The 22,016-nt window shown below is 38.1% G+C and overlaps 1 non-coding gene across 1 annotated transcript; it reads left to right on the forward strand.

The window, feature by feature from the left end:
* Positions 1 to 573: 573 nt before the first annotated feature.
* LOC123814351 lies at positions 574 to 762 on the forward strand. Its single transcript, XR_006784891.1, has one exon. It is a non-coding gene; the product is annotated as a U2 spliceosomal RNA (small nuclear RNA).
* Positions 763 to 22,016: the final 21,254 nt, after the last annotated feature.

A 22,016-nucleotide genomic window follows, 5' to 3' on the forward strand; every position in this document is an offset into this window, starting at 1 on the left:
TTACCTGCTGTACCATATAACCTTGAATTTCAAAATAAAATCTAAAGGCAGATTCATATGTTATAGTTATGTCTTTTTATTCTTCCCTACATTCTTTTAGGGACAAAGCAATGTATAAAATGATACTTTACACATATATAAAAATTCTATTGTGTGTTTACATGTTTATGTGTGTGTGTGTATTTAAATCTCAACATGTGGCCCAGAACTATCGTCACCTATAAATATAAAATTTAAAAACTATTGCTTCTAAAAACTAAAAGTAATTCATTAATTTCATCAATTGTATAGAGTTTATACTAGTTTTTTTTTAATTGATTGTAGAGACAGAGAGGAAGGGAAGGGGAGAGAGAGAGAGAGAAATACCAATTTGTTGTTCCACTTACTTGTGCATTCTTTGGTTGATTCTTGTATGTGCCCAGAGATCAAACCTACAACCTTGGTGTATTGGGACAACACTCTGACCAACTGAGCTGCCCAGCCAGGGGTATAATAATTTGTTTTAAAATATCATAACCATAGTGTTAAAAAATCAATTAATAGATCTTATTTTTTAAATGTCTCCATTTTAAAATCATTTTTCAGTCTTTTGGCTAATATCAAGTATAGTATTTGTTCTTATAAGTTTACTATCTGATACATCTTCTATCTGAGGACATTGTATTAAATGTATTTGTGGAGGAAGAAGATGGAATAGGAGCTTGCTCAGTCCACTTCACACATTAACCCAGTTTGCAGTACTTCCAGGAATGGGCACCGCCCCCCCCTTGGGAGATAAAATTCATCATATGAAAAGGAGAATCCATTTGCAGTGATTTTTACCTTTCCTAGCAGGTGTCCTGTCAAAACCCTCAGCAGAGCCCTGGACCAGTGTAGAGATCAGTTGGTTAGAGCACTGCCCCAAGTGGAGCAATAAATAGATGTTTCTCTTTCTCTTCCTTCCTCTACCTAAAATCAATTTTTAAAGGCCTTTATTTTTACAAGAAACATGAAAACTAAAAGATTTTATTCTAAAACAAGCAAGAAAAGAACATACGTTGTCATGTGAACATGGAATTGGTGGCACTAATTTACCAGATAGAAGTCTTTGTCCACACTGTTAATGTAAATAATCAAATCTTCATTTTTATGAAATGATAGTGAAACTGTATCATAGAAATATATTCTTTAATTTTTGTAATACTAAACTATATTTTTCATATTCTTATTTTCCATTGAATATAAAGATTTCCCAAAGACTGGCTGGAGATGCCATCCAAACTTCTTGAGGCTCTCTGTGAATGTACCATTTTCCTCTCCTTGGTGCATGTTGCATGGTTATATTCTCCTTTGGAAAAGTGGGGTTTTGACTGAGTATGCTTAATGAAGAATAATGGCATTGCCTGGAGCAAAGGTAACATAGTATAAATTCCATCATTCTTGTTTGGATATGTCCAATCCTAGGTTTCCCATATTCTCCTTTATTCACCCCCTCTAGACTCATCCAGGGAGGGACACAGGGACCACAGCAGTCTTACAATATTGCAGCAGCATGTGCCACCATATCTTTCTGTATAGTGATTTCATTTTTGTTTCTCTGATTACAATCCTTGTCTCTATAATTTCATCTCAGACCAGAATATATTCACTACAATATATAGTCACTCTATATAATTATATGTATTGCTATAAGGATCTAAATAATTACTAATAATGTTTCCTAACATTATTTGCTACTTTCTTAAAAAGAAAAATATGTTTTATTGACTACAATATTCTACGATATCATTGTTTTAATTATAAAGTTGTTATTATAAAGATACTCTTTAATCATTGTCATCTAGATTGGAAATTTCACAGAACTCAATTACTAAGTTAATGTTTATGACCTAGTTTATAATAATATGGATTAAATCAGCCACTGTTCCAGAAAAGAAACAGCATGGTGTGGTCCTAGATCAAGGCCCTCCACTAGAGGCCATTGTCCTGAATTCCCATGCCCTCTGAGTTGCAGTGGGACCTTAGCATAACATTGAACTTCAGTGCATAAAATTAAAGCATGGGCATAATTACATTTTATTGTGTAGAAAACAGGAGATAGGGAAAAATTATATCTTCAGGCCCCTTCTAACACTATAGCCATTGACTGACTTAAAATCAGGGCCAGTCATGTTAAGAATTGAAGGAATTCCTACCTTTTGCAATAGCAGGGATGGAACTGGAGGCTATTATGCTAAGTGAAATAAGCCAATTGGTGAAAGACAAATACCATATGATCTCACTTATAAGAGGAATCTAATGAACAAAATAAAGAGCAAAAGAGAACTAGAGGCATAGAATCATGGAACAGACTGACAACTGTAAGAGAGGAAGGGAGTGGGAAAGGTAGGGACTGACTGAAGGAAGGTGAAGAGACTAGTCAAAGAACATATGAGAAGGACCCATGGACATGGACAATAATAATGAGACTGATTATGGAAGTAGAGGGAGGTCTGGGTGGAGGTGAGCAAAGGGGGAAAAGGTGGGACAATTGTAATAACATAAACAATAAAATATTTAAAAAAGAAGGCAGTGAACTCTTAAAAAAAGAATGGAAAGTTGTAGAAATTACTTGATCTCTTTTGGATGGAGATCTATTTATCCAGAAATAATATGTCTATCCAAACCCCTGGCCAGATAGAAAAAAACATACCTATTCTTCTAAAAAGAAAAAGAAAGTATCCAAACTACCAAAGGATCTTTTTAATTATTATTGGTAAATACTATGACTCCAGGAAATAAAGAAAAAAGAAAGAAAAGCCAATGAGTGAATGTTCTGTGAGCCAAGACAGCTTTTTAAAATTTTTTTTAAAAGATTTTATTTATTTATTTTTAGAGAGGGAAGGAAGGGAGAAAGAGAGAGAGAGAAACATCAATGTGCGGTTGCTGGGGACCGTGGCCTGCAACCCAGGCATGTGCCCTGAATGGGAATTAAACCTGCGATGCTTTGGCTCACAGCCTGCGCTCAATCCACTGAGCTATGCCAGTCAGGGCCAAGACAGCTCTTAAAAGTCATGACTTCATATTTTTTCCTCACAAATGTAAAAGAAGGATGGCTAAGGATTTATTCCAAGTTTTCCAGCTCCAGGTTGAATGTACTGTGGACTAAAAGGAAAGCAGTAAGTCTGGATTGCCGAAGAAAGCTCGTTCAGTACTCCAAAGCATTCTTCTACCCACTGTCTTAAGTCTTCTCTTCCCAAAGAAAATAGAATGACAGCACATTTAGATTTGGAAAAGTACTGATTGATAGAACACTCCCACTAACACTCTGGGATCAGTTGGGATGGAACAGGGGGAGGAAAACACAAACCTTCAGCCAGTTCATTAAAAACATTCTGTTTGAAATCTTTTTGATTTGTGGCTTTTCTTGATGACTTCTCCAGACATCTGTTTTTACTCCCCCGCAAGTTATTTCAAAGGATAATGAAAGGTGGGTAAAAAAGATTTTTCATGCTCTATGGGGAAAAGAAAGTATAGATTATTTTTGTCCTTGCTTTGATCATTCTTTCCATGACTCTCCAGGAAGCTTCATAAACTATTACTGAGATCAAAACATAATTCCTGTTATCACTCTGAATGACTATCTGCCTGACTGAATGTGCAGAAGTTTCTTTCCGTTGGCCTGATCCAGAGCACAGTTTTTAGAAGTATATAGCATAGACCTCCTATAACCCTGTTCATTAAAAACTCTTGATTTGTCACTGACAACAGTTCCTTGGATTCTCAACATATATAACAGCTGTGAAATAAGACTCGTGTCATTTCTTTCTGTGTAGCTTTGGACATGTCCTTGTTATCCCTAATGATCTAATTTTCCCTACTTTTGTTGTCCCCCATTTCTGTCCAGTAGAGACAATAATGTCCTCCTGCTGGACCAGACTGACCCTGGTTTCCTAACAGAGCCTGATGAGGTCAGGAGATCAGAGCAATTTTGTTTGCACGACCTATCAAAAGAGCTTAGAAGTACTGTGTTTTGCTGTGTATAATGTGCACCCACATTTAAATACTACCCATGTGTAATGCACATCCTTATTTTTCCCTCAAAAATTTGGGCAAAAAAGTGTGTATTATATATGGCAAAATATATTCTTCTTTCTTTGTAATTGACATGGAAGTAGAAATCTCTTGGATTGGAGCATAAGACATTTTGTTGCAGGTGTTTTTCCCCCTCATTACCCACTGTATTAATCCAAGCATGAATTAGTTTTGCTTTCCTTGCTGGACTTGAGATACTCCCCGAACTGGAATTTACCAGGCTGACCCCAACTCCCTGTTTGACTAGCATCAAGTCTTTTTCCCATGGCCCTGGCTCCTGGCAAGGGGCTTGCTGTGAGAGAATGATAATCAACATCAGATATGGATTCTTTTTGTTGTTCTCTGCCTAACTGATGGGGACCCTTATTTACCCAGCCTCAAGGCTGCTATGTCCTTTGGCTTTTGAATGTCTGACTTCTTGGCTACTCCCCCAGAAGTTAGCTGCTCTAGACTGGTTGGCATTCCCATGTCCTACTCTTCACACTGTGACGTCTCTTCCTTTTTCGGTTATACATGTTGCTAAAGTACTAGGATGTCTCATGTCACAGCCTGCCCAATTGATGATAGTATGACACTTTTTCTTATATGCATGTGTTCTGTTATATAAAAATAAACCCACTAAAAATAAAGGCATTGTATCTCCAACTTTCCCTAGAATCCTCAAATGCTGATGTAGAAGAAAGTAGTCTTGAAGCCACTTGAAGCCCTTATAGTGCCCACTCAATTGACCCTAGAAAATTGTAGTTACTATTTATAACCTGTCCATTTACTTCAGGATCTAGGACATGCCTGAATGACACTTCATATGTCTACATGAGGATAATAGAAATCACTGCTCAGAATTCCATTACTTGATGATTTCTGGATTGCCCAGAACTTCAGAAGGCATTCCTTTTCCTAACAACCCAATTCTTTCCTAAAGTTGCTTTAAATTTAGCCTTTGACCCCTTAAGGAAAACACATGATGCTGATATCTAAATAACGTCATTTGATTTTATAGAGTCTGGTAGCTGAGAGATATAAAAGTTGTTACTCTGACATTGGAGTTTTATTTCCACATTGCAACTCCAGTAGTACTGAGTCTTCCCATCTACTAAAAGCATTTTTCTATCAACAAAACTTTTAATTCTCTTTCTCCTCCTAGAAATCATTTCCTTTCTGGTATCTTCCTCAGATCATTCTTTTAACCCTATTCAGAAAGCTTCATTTTCTCTAATACACCAAATCATAGAAAATAATTCGTTGCTCTGATGTTTTATTTTAACCTTCTCCTTTGTAATGGAGATTAGATTCTTCTTCAAAACACAGAATATAAAGTTGATGATAATTTCAGGCAAAAGTATAATTATAGCACATTTAGGGCCCTGGAAGAGTTTTGTTGGTGTCCCTACTTCCTGTGTTTGCAATGAACTGGAAACTTCTGTGATTGTACCAATGAACGGCCAGGCAACTTTTATATTTTCATCTTGGCCACTAAGACCTCCTGTTAATATTGTTTTGAAATCTGTATGGCTTTGGTCTTCCTTTCAAGCTGCCAATCATTTTTACCATATGAATGTCTCTGTTTCCCTTGTGGATGTTTGGCATCCTATTGAACATGGTCTATAGCTGCTCTCCTAAAGTTTTTTATCATTATCCTTGGATTGCCTTCATCTCTCATTTAAAGTGTATTCCCAGTTTGCTTGACCTTAGTCTTCCTCTTTTTTTTTTAAGTATATTCCCTGTGAGTTGCCCAAGAAAGGCTTTGTGAGAGTACATCAGGATTCAGCCAGGAAAAAAACAGAACCAATAGGAAATACACACTAAAAGACTTATTTTAAGGAATTGGCTAATGTGATTGTGGGAGCTGATGTGGGGGAATGGGTAGACTGTCAGGAAAGGCAGTTTGGAAGTCTCAAACACAGGCTGAAGCTGCAGTCCACAGGTGTAATTCTTTTTTTCTTCCAGGAAACCTCAGTTCTGCTCTTAAAGCCTTTCAACTGATTGGATCAGGCCTACCCAGCATACCTAGAATAATCTCTTTTACTTAAATTTGATTATCAAGTCTGTTTTCTCTATTCTTTCTTGAGATCCTAAAAGTTATCTAAAAGTCTACAAGAAAAGCTTGATGAGCCATCCTTATTCAATGAGTGTGCACCACAGGTGTAATTCTTTTTTTCTTCCAGGAAACCTCAGTTCTGCTCTTAAAGCCTTTCAACTGATTGGATCAGGCCTACCCAGCATACCTAGAATAATCTCTTTTACTTAAATTTGATTATCAAGTCTGTTTTCTCTATTCTTTCTTGAGATCCTAAAAGTTATCTAAAAGTCTACAAGAAAAGCTTGATGAGCCATCCTTATTCAATGAGTGTGCACCTCAGGTGACTTAAATATAGTATAATATCTCTTTTTCTTAGATACTGTTGAATACATTTCTATGAACCTTTATTTTTGGTTCTTCTTTTTCTAGCCTTCTATGGAAGTTCTACACCTTGCTACTTTTATCTATAGTAGCTCTCCCTTATCTTTGAGGTTTATGTTCCAAGACCCCCAGAAGATGCCTGAAACCAAGGATAGTAACAAACCTTATACTGTTTTTTCTTACACACATACTCATAATAAAGTTTAATTTATAAATTAGGCACAACCCTGTCCAGGTGGCTCAGTTGGTTGGAGTGTCCTCCCATACATCAAAAGGTTGCCAGTTCTATCACTGATCAGGACACATACCTAGGTTAAGGGTTTGATACCCAGTCAGGGCATGTATGGGAGGCAATTGATCAATGTTTTTCTCTCACATCTGTGTTTCTGTCTTTCAGTCTCTCTTCTTCTCTCTCTAAAGTCAATAAACATATCCTTGGATGAGGATTTAAAATAAATAAACCAATAAATAAATAAGACACAGTAAGAGATTAACAACTAACAAGAAAATAGAACAATTATAACAATATACTCTAATAAAAGTTATGTGCATGTGGCCTCTCTATCTCACAAATATCTGTATTGTACTCACCCTTTGTCTTCTTGGGATAATGTGAGATGATAAAATGCCTATGTAATGAGATGAGGTGAGTAAAACATTATTAAGTAAAATGAGAGTTACTTGAGCACAAGCACTATGACTGACATGGTTGATCTTATAACCTAAACATTTACTTACTAATGGCAGGGAACATACACAGCATGGAGACACTGGACAAAGGGAGGATTCATGCCCTGAATGGCACAAGATTTCATTATGTTACCCAGAACAGTTTGTAATTTAAAACTTATGAATTATGCCCTGGCTGGCATGGCTCAGTGGATTGAGCGCAGGCTGCAAACCAAAGCATGGCAGGTTCGATTCCCAGTCAGCGCATATGCTTGGGTTGCAGGCCAGGTCCCCAGTGGGGGCCATGTGAGAGGCAACCACACATTGATTCTCTCTCTCTCCCTCTCTTCCCCTCTCTAAAAATAAATAAAATCTTTTTAAAAACTTATGAATTATTTCTAGGATTTTCCATGTGATATTTTCAGACAACCATTGATGATAAGTAACTGAAACAGTGGAAAGCAAAACCATAGGTAGGTGGGGACTACTGAACTGTGTTTTAATTTTCTTTATATTTAGTCTTATATTTTGACCTTTTTCTGATATTGCCTAAGATTCTGAGAGTTTCTCACTGTAGCCATCCAGATAATATAAGCCATACATAAATTTGAACTTTTAGTATGAAAATTCTAAGAATCTGGACATTCTGTTCTTTAATCATTAAGAAGCAAATTATAAAGTTTAGCATGCAGTTTCCTACTATTATGACGAATTCCACCCTAAACAGCATGGGAAAAATGCATTCAATCTTCATCCACATTAGCAATGAATTTCAATTCATAACCTTCCCCGGTTGACTTTAGAATTACTAGCATCCCTTCCTATATCCTTATCTATAGCTTCAGCCCCCAACCAAGTCCCTGAGACATATGGTTCTGTGTTTCTTGGAACATTTGCTATAATTCATTACTATGTTCAAAATCCCTTGATTCCAGCTACAATGCTGGGTAATTATTCCAATGTGGAAAAGAGTCAAGCTGCATGTGAATGTGCATCTCCAATAATTTCTAACACAAATCTTTAAAGCAACAACAGATATTCTTGCTTAGACTTCAGAATTGTAGGGTGGAAGCTAAGTTAAGTGTTGTGCATAGTGCTACTTTGGACAGTAAGCATTGGGAGTACATGCACCTTATTCAGCTTTGAACATGTGGGATTTAAAAAATGTTTCTACACCAAATAAAGGATTGGTCTGCATCACTGCTTCTCAATACTAGATTTGTCAACAAGCAATTAGATAAACCAAAATGAAATATTAACAGTCAATAAGTAGCTTGGGAATATTACTTATTGTCAAACTAAATTTATGCTATGGAATCTATTTTATAATCTTATGTGGAAACCCAATACATAAAACAGATGAGGAAGGGATTGCTCAGGTTGAGGAGTATGAGATGCAAGTGAGTTTAGCTTTCTCTTCATATGATTGTGGCCAGTGAAGCACATCTGTAGAATCTCAGATCTCCAGGGAACAAGCCAGGAAAATTATAAATCTATATTAGTTCTAATAACATTTTTATTATTTGCTTAATAATATAGATTATTTTTGCTACAGAAGATGTAGCCAATAAGAGTCAGTCAGTGAGCCAACTTTTGGGAGGACTCATTGTACATAGCCTTAAAATAAATATACAAGGGAAGACATTGCCATGGAAAAATAAAATCTTTGAACCTGGAAAGAATCTAAAAGGAAAACATATGAAGGGCACTATTATGGAAAGAAACTTGGAGACTAAATAAATATAATCATAAGCAAATATTTAAAAACATAATAGAGCACACCTGATCTTATGTGATCTGGGAAACTAAGTAGAACTAATCTTGGTACATATATAGATAGAAAATAACTTAAGGTTACCAGGAGCTATTTGCATATCAAATAATTTTGGAGCAAAGATGTAGTTGTGCTTACCATTAATCTATTAAATATAATGCTCTATTCACTATCAGTTTGGAACAGTTTTTTGCTTATTGTAAATATACCAGGGTACTAAAGTACTGTATGAGTCACCAAGAGAAGATTCCACTATGTCCAGCAGAGGTGTAGTTATATGATTATAATGTGATGTAATATAATATCATGTAATACAATGAATGTTATGTAATAATAAAGATGATATATAACATAGCTGTGTATTATTGTTGAAAATCTGTTGGAAACCTTATATGGTATGCCCTTATTAGTAACCAGAATATTGTGTTAAACGACTGTATCATGTAAAAGAAGTTCTTTCTTTTTTTTAAAGATTTTATTTACTTATTTTTAGAATGGGAAGGGAGAGAGAAAGAGAGAGAGAGAAACATCAATGTGCGCTTGCTGGGGGCCATGGCCTGCAACCCAGGCATGTGCCCTGACTGGGAATCAAACCTGCAATGCTTTGGTTCACAGCCCATGCTCAATCCACTGAGCTATGCCAGCCAGGGCTGAGTTCTTGTATACAAGTGCTAAAGAGAAGCTGAAGTCATTGAACGGTCTGTAATCAAGAATTGTGAAACACCATTCAGAAAGAATATATGCATCTCTGTGTGCACTGCAGTGTTATTTAGAATAGCCAAGATCTGGAAACAGCCCAAGTGCCTCTCAGTAGATGAGTGGATCAGAAAGCTATGGTACATTGGAACACTATGAAATACTATGAGACTGTGAAAAAGGAAGGAACTCTTACCCTTTGGAACAGCATGGATGAACCTGGAGATTATTATGCTAAGTAAAATAAGTGAGTCAGAGAAAGATGAATACTGTAGGATCTCACTCATATGTGGAATCTAATGAACAAAATAAACTGATGAAGAAAATCAAACCAGAAGCGTGGATACATGGAACAGACTGACAGATTCACAGAGGGGAGGGAGATGGAGGGACTGGAACAGATTAGCCAAAGAACATGTCTATATGCATAGCCCATGGACAGACAATAATGTGGTGAAGGCCGACAGGTGATGCTGGGTGGAGAGGGCAAAGTAGAGAGAAATGGGGGGCACTTGTGATAGTGTGAACAATTAAAAAGAATACAAAACAAAAAGGGTTGGGGAACTTTAAATGTTGAAAGGTTGGCAGAGAAAGGTAGAAGAGGTCATTAATTATAAGATGAATGAGTTCTGGGGGTTCAGTGTATGGCATGGGGACTATATTAACAAGTATGTATTATATACTTGAAATTTGCTAAGTGAATAGATATTTAATGTTTTCACTATACATATGCACACATACTGATAACTGTGTGATGTGAAGAATGTGTTCAACTTTATTGTGGTAATTATTTCACAATATATACATATGAGGTCTGTCTGGAAAAAGTCCAGCCATTATTAATATAAAGAGAAGAGTTTGCATGACATGGATGTACCTGGCAGCCAAGGAGAATGGACTAGAGTGTGCAGGTATGGAAAATGACTGCTTCATTGTTCTAGTCAGTGGGGACAGTAGACTTTGTTGAGTTAAGCTGGACAAAACTAAAATTAAAAAGAAGAATCTCCTTTTTACATAGACCTAAATTCACTTTGTTTTTCAATTGGCATTTGTCTTTTAAAAGTTGGTTTGTGGTTCAATGACAATGCAATAATACTTCCTTTGTGAATCCATCTGTATGACCTTGGCCAAAACAGACTGTGAACAACATAGAGCACACACTTGCTTCTTCTTTCAAATGGCTTTTGATTCTGGTGGCAGTGTGATACGGATGGCATTCAGAAATAACTGTTGTTATTCTATACAGTAGTGAGCCAGTCCCCAGTGACTCTAAAGGCTGAATGTTTTGATTCTGCTACCAAATGATACAATCATACAGACTCAGTCTAATCCAGCTAGGCATTCATCCTCTCATTAATTAACACATGCAGTTAGTTATTTAAGGGGGTTAAGCAGAATTGTATAGCTGCTCTAGGGCATCTAAAGTTTAGTCCAATATAGCTCTCTCCCCTAAGGATCTTGTTATGATATTCTTACATTTCCCCTTCTGCCCATCTCTGAACATTCCTCACATTTCTTCTTGGAATGCCCTATTAGGCTTAGATTTGCTTCCAGTGACTGGCCATGGCTTAGAAAAATGAATCTCTTGCTTGCCAAGATCCCCATACAGACTCTGCCAAGTCAAACTCAGTGCTAAAGGGAACGTGTGCTTTGTTTGATCAACACTAATTTTTGAGCTGGAGCCTGGAAAAAGAAAACATGGATTTTGTCAGTATCTATAGAGCCAGGAAAAGTGTCCTGATTGCAATGTGTCCTAATTACAGTTGTGCTGGTACAAAGTGTGGCACTCAGAACATCTACTGTGGTCTCATGGCAACCAAATTCAATTTCTGCATGCAGAAAAAAAACCATTTAAATAGATTAGCTGTACAACTTGTGTTCAATTCTTGAGTTGGAAGTGACTTTGTCTTTGATAACTTTGCCTTCCTTGTGAGAATCCTCTCTCTACTATCCACCCAGAATGTCAGATTCCTCCCAATCCCCATGGTGATCTTTAAATATCTACCTTGAACTCATGACACTGATTGGATTCAACAGTGTAATTGCATATGCCTGACTTTTCTACTCTGTCAACAGCCTCTTTCCTGGAGTATCTCCCAGTGTGCATGCCATATCCTGTTAGGTAGATTTTGAATGTATAGGACTGCATCTCATAGTTTTATGAGCAAAGATCATATTTAACTCTGTCATTTTCAGAACTTAACACTTTATTAGTGCTTCAAAAGGATGAAATAATTCCTTAACATATGTAAGTGTTGGGCATTTATAAATTTTAAAATACTTATGTCTGCTATCTTCTGCAATTTCTACAATTACCTGGTGAAGTACGACCAATCTGTCTTTGACAAATGAGGAAATAGAGGCAAAAAGGCTAAGTGGCTTTACTGATGTCATGCAGATAATGACAGAACTAGATTTAGGATCAAGTTCCTCTGACTGCTAGTCTCACACTGTTTTGGTTATATATTGTCTCGTCACATCTGTGTTCTCTGAAAGCTAGTCCCACCAGAAATCTCAATTTAATTAGGTATTTTATCCTTTGAAACTGTGCAATGTGGCTAGCTAGCATTTCCAAAATCATGCTGAGTGGAAGCAGTGAACAAGGCCTGGGTTGCTCGAAGTAGCAAAAAGATATAAGGACAAAGTCAACGGATTTTATTTAAAAAATGACTCTTTGAGACAGGATAGTGCAACCTTAAATCCACCTTGACACCAAGTACTGTTGAAACTCAGTCTTCATCACAGGACCACTCAGTGCTTTCGTTACAGCCACTCCAGCTCGTTTTTACAGCAGTGTTCAAATAGTGAGACTCTGTCCCAGAGCTTTATTGGGCTTTCTGCCATTTCTATGGATCTATGATGGTGACTTTAATTTTAGAACATGGAAGGGATCTTAGGAAGGATCATGAATCACATTTCACAAATGAGGACAGAGGATGTGAACTTAAATGACCTGTTCTATCAGGGCTACAGAGCCAGTTAGGCTTCTTTATTCATTAACTGATTCACTCAAAAAACATTTGTTTGAAAACTTACTTTGTTCTCTGAGTTATTCTGGGTACTGAAAATACAGCAATGGAAAAAAAGAAAAAAAATTATTGCTTCAACAGAGTTTACATTCTAGTAAAGGAAAGCAAATAATAATTAAAAATAAAAAAGCAAATTATAGAGTATATCAAATGGTGACAACACATAAGAGAAAAATAAAGCAGGCGTCTTTAGTCTGTTTGGATTGGTATAACAAATACAATGAACTGGGTAACTTAAAAATAACAGAATTATATATCTCACAGTTCTCGTGGCTTAAAGTCCAAGATCAAAATTCCAGCATGGTCACCTTCTGGTGAAGGCCCTCCTTTTGGTTCATAGTTGGTGCCTTCTCATTGTATCTTCACATGGAAGGGGCTAGGGAACTCTATTTTTATGACTGCTAGTGTCATTCATGAGGGCTTCCCATCATGATCCAAGCACCTCCCAAAAGCTTCACCTTTTTATGTCATCACATTGGGCATTAGAATTTCAGCATATGGATTTGGGCAGCTGGAGTGGCATGGGCAGGGGGTGGGGAACACACAGGTATTCATACTATTGCAGCAGAAAAGGAAGGTAAAAAGTAGTCCTGGAAGCATTGGGTAAATTTTAAGTAAGGTTGTCAGGAAGGTATTCATTGGCAAGATGATGTTTTTCAGCAACAAGATAATCAGGGTAAAGGGGTAAATAATGAGTATCTGCAGAAAGCCTATTCAAAAACCCTATAGGCAGGAACATGATGATTTCTCTGGGAGACCAGGAAAAGGAAGCTGGGGCAGAATGAGCAAGGTGCAGAGCAGTGGGATGAGAGACCTCAGAGGTAATGGAGAACCAGATCGATACAAGGCTTGGAAGCCATGGCAAAGACTTTGGTTTTACCCTGAGTGAGGTGAGTGGATATTGGAGAATTTTTAGCAGTGCAGTAACATCTTTCTGCCTAGTTTTTAAATGGATTACCATGGGTTTTTGTGTTGAAAATGATTTAGAGTGAGGCCAGGTTAGAGCCCAGGAAACCAATTCTTATGAGACTGTTGCAATAGTCCAGGCAAGAGAAGATGGTGGCTCAAACCAGATGGGAATGGCAGAAATAGTCAAGGATAAAGAGGCTGGATTATGAATGCATTTTGAAGGGGGAGCCAAGAGGATTTACTGAAGGATTGGATTTGGGCTTAAAAGGAGAAGAAAATTAAAGATGATTCCGAGGTTTTGGGCCAGGGTATTTGGAAAGATAGGGTTGCACTTAACTAAGATGACAAAGGCTACAAGAGGAGCAGGTTTGGAGGGAGACAAACAGTTCAGTTTTAGAAATGTTTTGTTTGAAATGTCTATTAGCTAGCTGAGCAGTGATTTCAAACAGGCAGTTGAATATAAATCTAGAATTTAGGTAAGGATATTGGACTAGATAATTTAATGATTATCAGAGTATTGATTGTAATTAACGGCATGAGAACACCAGGGGAGTGAATGTAGACACAGAAGTAAGAGAGCTCCAAGGATTAATTAGGCCCTTGGATACATTTAGCATTGACAGTTTGGCCTGGAACTCAGTCTTCTAATGGCCTTACCGATGTGCATACTGGAATATTGGTGTAAGGCTCATAACTGGTTTAACTCTAATGTGGGCTACTAAAGACAGCATTTTATAATGGTGTCTTAAGAATTCAAAATTTAGAATAAAAGAAGCTTACCTTCAATTACAGATATATTGGGGTGTGTTCATATTCATGAGAGAAGATGAAGTCAGCATATCACAGGACAGCCTCCACCTCCAACTTCCTGGATATGATGTCAGCTTGTCCCTTATTGTTTTTTGGCACTTTCTCCATGCAGATGATAGCATTTTGAACAATTAGCCCCCAACAGACTAAGTAATGGCCATGTCTTGGATTCCTACATCTATGTAAATGTAGTGCTTTGTAGGACTTTACAGTTTTAAGATAACTTTGATTTCTTTTTCCTTGTTGAATGAGATTTTTCTGAAAGTAAGTTTAAAGGTGGATGAATTCACATCGGCTTTTTATCCCTATTTCTTAGTCATTGGTTCTTAGATTTCAGTCTATATAAGTATCAAAAAGTGCTTTTTAAAATGGGGATTCTCTAGTCTTTGTTTTAAAAAATATATTTTATTGATTGTACTATTACAGTTGTCCCATTTTTTTCTCCTCTTTATTCCCCTCTCCCTGCAAACCCCCTCCCACTAGCATTCTCTCACCTTAGTCCATGTCCATGGATCATACATATAAGTTCTTTGGCTTCTCCATTTCCAATAATATTCTTAACCTCCCCTGTCTATTTTGTTCCTACCATTTATGCTTTTTATTCCCTGTACTTTTTCCCCCATTCTCCCCTCTGCTCCTCCCCACTGATAACCTTTCATGTGATCTCCATTTCTGTGATTCTGTTCCTGTTCTAGTTGTTTGATTAGTTTGTTTTTGTTTTTACTTTATTTTTTTTTAGGTTTGGTTGTTGATACTTGTGAGTTTGTTGTCATTTTACTGTTCATAGTTTTGATCATCTTCTTTTTCTTAGATAAGTCCTTTTAACATTTCATATAATAAGGGCTTGGTGATGATGAACCCCTTTAACTTGACCTTATCTGGAAGCACTTGATTTACCCTCCCATTCTAAATGATAGCTTTGCTGAATAGAGTAACCTTGAATGTAGGTCCTTGCCTTTCACGACTTTGACTTCTTTCCAGCCCCTTTCTGCCTGCAAGGTTGATGGGAAACCCTTTGAAGGTAACTGTAACATTTTCTCTTATTGATTTTAAGATTCTCTCCTTATCTTCAATCTTGGCTAATGTAACTATGATGTGCTTGGTGTGTGCTTCCTTGGGTCCAACTTCTTTGAAACTCTCTGAGCTTCCTGGAATTCCTCAAAGTCTATTTCCTTTGCTAGATTGGGTAAGTTCTCTTTCATTATTTGTTCAAATAAATTTGTCTTTTGTTGCTCTTTCTCTTCTCCTTCTAGCACTCCTATGATTTTGATGTTGGAGCATTTAAAGTTTTTTCCTCAGGTTCCTAAGACTCTCTTCCTTTTTTCGAATTCTTGTTTCTTCATTCTGTTCTGGTTGAATGTATTTCTTCATTCTGGTCCAAACTATTGATGTGAGTCCTAGTTTCCTTCCTGTCACTGTTGGTTCCCTGTATATTTTTCTTTATTTCACTTTTCATACCCTTCGCTTTTTCCTCTATTTTGTGACCATACTCAACCATTTCTGTGAGCATCCTGATTACCAGTGTTTTGAACTCTGCATTTAATACATTGACTATATCTTCATCACTTAGTTCTATTTTTTGGATCTTTGATGTTTCATTTGGGACATTTTTTAAAAATATTTTTTAAAGATTTATTTATTTATTTTTAGAGAGAGGGCAAAGGAGAGAGAAAGAGAGGGGGAGGAACATCAGTGTGTGATTGCCCCTCATGCACCCTCCACTGGGAACCTGGCCCAAAACCCAGGCTTGTGCCCTGGTTGGTAATTGAACCAGTGACACTTTGCTTCACAATCTGGCACTCAATCCACTGAGCTACACCAGCCAGGGCCCATATTTTTTTTTGTCTCAGCATACCTGTTACATAGTAGGAGATAGAACCTTAGGTATTTGCCAGGGCAGAGCAACCCACTTTGGTGCATTGTGGTGCTGTATGTGGGGGAGGGGCCTGAGAGGGAACAATGCTGCTTTCTCAGCTCTCACCTGGCTTTGAGTCACTTCCCCTACTACCCACAAGCAAATTGGGCCCTTCTGGTGCTGATCCCCAGGTGGGTGGGTTTGTGTACATTCCAGGACCCTGAGGGTCTCTCCAACAAAGTGTCCTGTGAGGTTGGGAGTTTCTCCTGCTGCCTCAACCCCCATAGGTTTTTCCATTCAGAGCTTTTGAAGCTTTATTTCCCTGCACTGGAACCCTGGGTTGTGCTGTCAGTCTCGCTCCCCAGCTGTTCCTCTCGGTTTATCCACATGCAAATGTGAGACCGCAGGGTCCACCAGCCTCCCTTGCCCAGTTCTGCCAGTTGCTGCCTCACTTGCCCCAGTCCTCCAGACACTGCCTTGTCATGAGTCCTCTCTGCCTTAGCTGCCAGTCTCTGCCCTCTTACCAGTCTGGATGAATGTTCCTTCAAGTCCTTGGTTGTCGGACTTCCATACAGTTCAATTTTCTGGAAGTCCTTGCTATTCTTTGCTTTTAAATTTGTTGCCATCCCTCCCTTGGATGTGCAAGCAGGCAAAGTAAATCCTCCTATGCCTCCATCTTGGCTGGAAGTCTTGGATTCTCTGGTCTTATCTCCAGAGATTCAGATATATTCGGTTTGGAGTGAAACCCATGACTTTGCACAGCAGGTGATTTTGATGCTGATTCTGAATCAAAAAAAGATACTTAATTTTAGACAGTGGATGAATGAATCTAAGACAATGTTTTTGATAGAAGAAGAAATTTGTAGCTTTTGGGGGGAAGTTTATGAATGGATTATGATACTAAAAACAGTCCTAAAAGTAGATTGTATAAAGTCAAACAAAGTGTACATTATAGAAGAGAGGATATGAATCCATTTAAGAGATTTTTTAAAAAATGACTAGCTTTAGCAAGTCATAGGAAACCTGCTTGTGAATAAATGTGTATTTTTTTCATTGAAATACAAAAAAGAACAAGAGCTTGACGTGGCACAGATTTCTTCTCTGGGAATTATGGTTTTGCTACTTGACATCTAAAACTACTGTGAATTATTTTTAAAAACAAAGCAGGGAATGTATAAACAAGTAACCTCTTAGGTCTCTACCAACTTGCAGATTCTTTGACTATTTTTAATGTACTTAAAAGGGAGAGAACTGGCTTGTTTTCTTTCATTTTTTAAGATTTTATTTATTTTAGAGAGAGAGGAAGGGAGGGATAGAGGGAAAAAAACATTGATCAGTTGCTTTTCTTGTATGTCTTCAACCAGGGACCTGGCCTGCAACCCAGGCAGGCATGTGCCCTGACCAGAATTGAACCCATGACCTTTTGGTTTATGGGACAATGCCCAACCTACTGAGCCACACCAGTCGAGGATGGCTTATATTTTCATCATGATTTTTCCCTACTTCTTTCAACCCAGAGACTTCCTGGTGGGGTTGAGCAATTTGAAACCCTTTCCACACACGCTGGTAAAATTTTTCTTCCTACTGTGGATAATACAAGGGTGAACCAGATTTGATGTGACTAGGATAGATACTAACTTTGAACAAGATATTTAAACCAAATGAATAACAACAAGAGCAACGGTCATATGAAAGGTCTGTACTAGATGATTTCTAAGCTCTTTCTCTAATTTTAACTTTTCTAAGTTCTAAAACTCTATGAATTCACACAGAGTTCTTATCCACCCTTGTGGAAAATTGTGTCTTATTTGCTGGAAAATTCACAGAATCATATCTCTGTTCCTCATTCGCTGAGTAAATTCAGGGGCAACCCATCATGCCACAATAACTGCAACTCTTTATTCCATTTTTAAATGATTTATAGATTTCAAACACTTAGTTCTACCAATGCCTCATTATAATCAAGGAAAACTGTTACAGCAGTTTGCAAAAAGGAAGGTTTTAATTTGCATGTAATATGCTTTTCAAAATTCATTTCAAAATGTACTCACTGTCTTGTTTTGAATTCTCAGTGTCATTCTTCCCCCCTCTGGGTGTTCTGTACATAATGATTTGTCAGTCTATGGCATCATATAGGTACATCTCTGTCAAAATTTCAGAAGCACATTTGCAGTGGTAAAACAAAGCCCTCAGAGGTAGGCATATTTTACTGTAAGATAACATTCCTCTTTTAGGCATTCTTTGCCATGTGTCTTTGAACACCTATGAATTGTATTATCTCATTGTAGCAGAAGGTTTAGTGTTTTCTAATGTAATTATGTGGTAAAAGAAAGTATAGTTTAGAATAAACTATATTGTGCTGCTTGTGTTTTTAAATGACAGTTTAATAACAATAAAATAAGTAACTATGTATACTGAGAGAATAATATAAAGCCACATCTAACTTTTAGTGATGAGGACTTTCTTAAATAAGTCTCTGTAATGATTCAACGGGGTAATCTTTTTGTTTGTGACTTACAGTGAATGTTATTATTTACTTATTTATTTATTAAGATATTTATGTATTTATTTTCTTGTTTGTTTGTTTGTTTGTTTAAAGAGAAGCAAATGGAGGGAGAAAGGGAGGGAGAGAAACATTGATGTGAGAAAAGACTGGGGGTGAAGGGGTCCACAGCCTATAACCCCAGCGCTTGGTTAAGTGTGTCCCTGATTTAAATGATGAAAAGGGAAGTCAGTCTGGTGGAGAAGGATGGTGTCGGGGTAGGAGAGAGCAGATTCCACTTCCCTCTACACACGGAAGAGAATCCTAGGCAATCTACGGAGTAAAAGAGCAAACAACCCACAGTACCTCAACATATGAAAATAAGAGACCAAAAATTGTAGCAGAACCAAAAAAACAGACAGTAAGGAGAGTGCTTCAGGACAATAAGGTCCCAGGGACCAGTGCAGGATCCAGGGGGGCTGCAGCCCCAGGCCCAGCACCCACTGCCAGGTTTGCCACAGAGTCCTCGGGAGAGAACCAGGGCAGCTGCTCCCTCCCCATCCAAACAAGGTCAGATTAGCACAGGGAGAAACCCGGTTGCTAGCAAACACACAGGAGCTGTGAGCACCCTCGGAGTCTGTGGACACTGGCAGAGTTGAGAGTTGAGTGACTGGCCCTGAATCCTATGCTCACTGGTCTGGCTAGAGAATTGGGCTGAGGGAAAGGCCAGGCCACTGCAGGAAGCGCAGGCTTCAGTAGGAGGAATTTCCCAAAAAGAAAAAGTGAAAAGACAGACACTGTTTGGGGAATTCTCCTACAGCAATCGCTCGGGCCTCCCTGCCACAGAGCCAGGCAGCAATCCCAAGGTTGCATGGAAGGTTGTGCTTTTGCAGAAGACCCTGCGCACCCCCATAGCACTGGGAGAAGTGAGGCAGCCTGGCTGACAGCACACACACGCACGAGTGCACCCCACTCCCCGAACCCCAGCCCACAGCAGTAACCCTGGGGAAAAGCCTGGATCCCACACCCAAGGCGCAGGCAGGGGAGAGGTGCCAGGATAGCTCTTAAGACAGTGTGCCCAGCTGACTGAGTACAGATCCAGAAGGAAGAAAAGCCATACCAATCGCCCCTCAGCCTGCTGCAGCCAGCAAGACCAGAAAAACCGGTTTGGCCACTTTGAAACCAAGAGGACTTTTAATTTTATTCTATTTTTATTTTTTAATAATTTTTCATTTTTATTATTTTTTCTATTTCAATTCCTTATTCCTCTCTTTCCTTCTTTCTTGTTTTATTCCTTCTTCCTTTCTTTCCTCCAATTTTATCTCTTTTTCCTTCCTTCATCAGCCTTTTTTTAAAAAAACATACAAGTAAGACCAAAAAAACAAAACAAAACACAGCAAACCGCCCCCGCCCCCGGAACTGTTGACCAGAGTTGGAACAAAAGACCAGAGTTGGACCCAAAGAAGGGGCATCACAACAGCTGGGACAGTGAGACAAATTTCACTCTGCTATTACAGAGAACCTGCAAGTTATCAAATATTTGTATTATTATTATTGTTTTCCATGATTTTTATATCTTTTATTTTAATAGTATTTTTGTATTCCTCTTCTTTCTGTATAGTCTGCTTTGCTAGGCTGATTATATTGTATCATTGACAGGTTTCCCCTGATATCTCTTTCATAGTCTGTTGTTAATTTACTGTCCTTCACTTCACTTGTGTCCCATTAGCACACTACTCAAGGTCCTATACTCCCTATTTTTGTCATCTAGATCACATAGATTCTGTCATATGATTGTTGCTCTAAGATTATTGTAAATAATAGCTGTACCATACAATTGTAAATACTTCACAACACCCCTCCCAGATCTTAGCCCACTTCATGGTTTCCTGAACTCTATTACTATAGTGGTTAACTCTATCCTTTCACATGCTACACATATTACTATCCTTCAGTCTCACCTTACCTCAGAATCTGACCTCCCACAACTTCACAGCTTTCTAGATACAACTCACAATTCTTTCATCCCCCAAAAGAGTCTTATCTTCTTTCCATCCTTTCTAAGAAGTGGCTAGTTGTGTGGAAGATCACAGTTAACACTATACATAGCCAAAGGATATCCTATCTCTTCTCTACTGGCTGCTACTGTAAATATCATAGAATTATCTGTTGCTGTCATAAACCATTTTGCCTTCCCCCTCCAACTGATCACAAAAAAGAGTACGTGGAAGTGGTGAACAACAGGGTACCCACTGGAAGAGGAAACCCAACAACAAAGGAACCACTAACAGATAACAACAGAAGAAGGTGAAGGAGGGAGTGGAAACCATACAAACTTCAATTCAGGACCTATCTGGAAATACAACTAAACAGTAGAGACACTGCCCAATACAAACAACTGAACAAGAGCAAGAGAGAATCCTCAAAACCTTAAGCACACAGAAGAACCAGCTTCAACACAACCTGCCCTCACCAGCAAAACAAAATACAAAAGGTGGAGGACAGAGTGACCCTCATTTAACCAGTTGGTGGGAAGGACCCACCAAAGAAAGACCCAACAACAATCAAAACCCAGAGACAAACACAAAACCAACTTAAATGACAGCTTAAGACCAGTGAGCTTGGGAGATCAAGGAGACTGTACCACTGAATCTCACAGGTATTCTACTACAGAAGTTCACACCATAAACCCACGGAGCCAGAATAGATCAATCTAAGAAGCTGAGGCTAACAAGAAGAGTCTCACAAACAATGGGAAGGCAAAGAAACAATCCTCAAATGAAAGGAAAGGAGGAAGCCTCAGAAAGAATGCTAAATGAAATAAAGACTATCAGATATTGAGTTCAAAGCAATGATTATCAGGAAGCTCAATGAGCTCACAATGAGCTACCAGAAACTACAGGGAAGCTACAATGATCTCACTGCAAACTATATCAACATTAAAAAGGAAATAGAACTATCAACAAAGGCTAAGAGGAAATGAAGAATACAATTTCTGAACTGAAGAGAACAGCAGAAGGAATGAAAAGCAGGATTGATGAAGCAGAAAATTGGATCAGTGAATTGGAGGACAAAGTATAAAATAAAAAACACGCAGAAAGAGCAAGAAAAGGAAAAGAGGCTCAGAAAGAATGAAGAGGGATTAACAGAAATGCAAGACAATATGAAATGTAATAATATCCGTATAATAGGGATACCAGAAGGGGAAGAAGAAGAGCAAGGGATAGAAAACATATTTGTAAAACTAATGATGGAATACTTCTCTAATGTGATGAGAGAAAAATCAGGGAAACACAGACAATCCCAATCAAGAGGAACCCAAAGAGGCCCACTTCAAG

Source organism: Phyllostomus hastatus, unplaced genomic scaffold (assembly GCF_019186645.2).
Source record: "Phyllostomus hastatus isolate PE091 unplaced genomic scaffold, TTU_PhHast_1.1 phas_contig_1, whole genome shotgun sequence".
Lineage (NCBI taxonomy): Eukaryota > Metazoa > Chordata > Mammalia > Chiroptera > Phyllostomidae > Phyllostomus > Phyllostomus hastatus.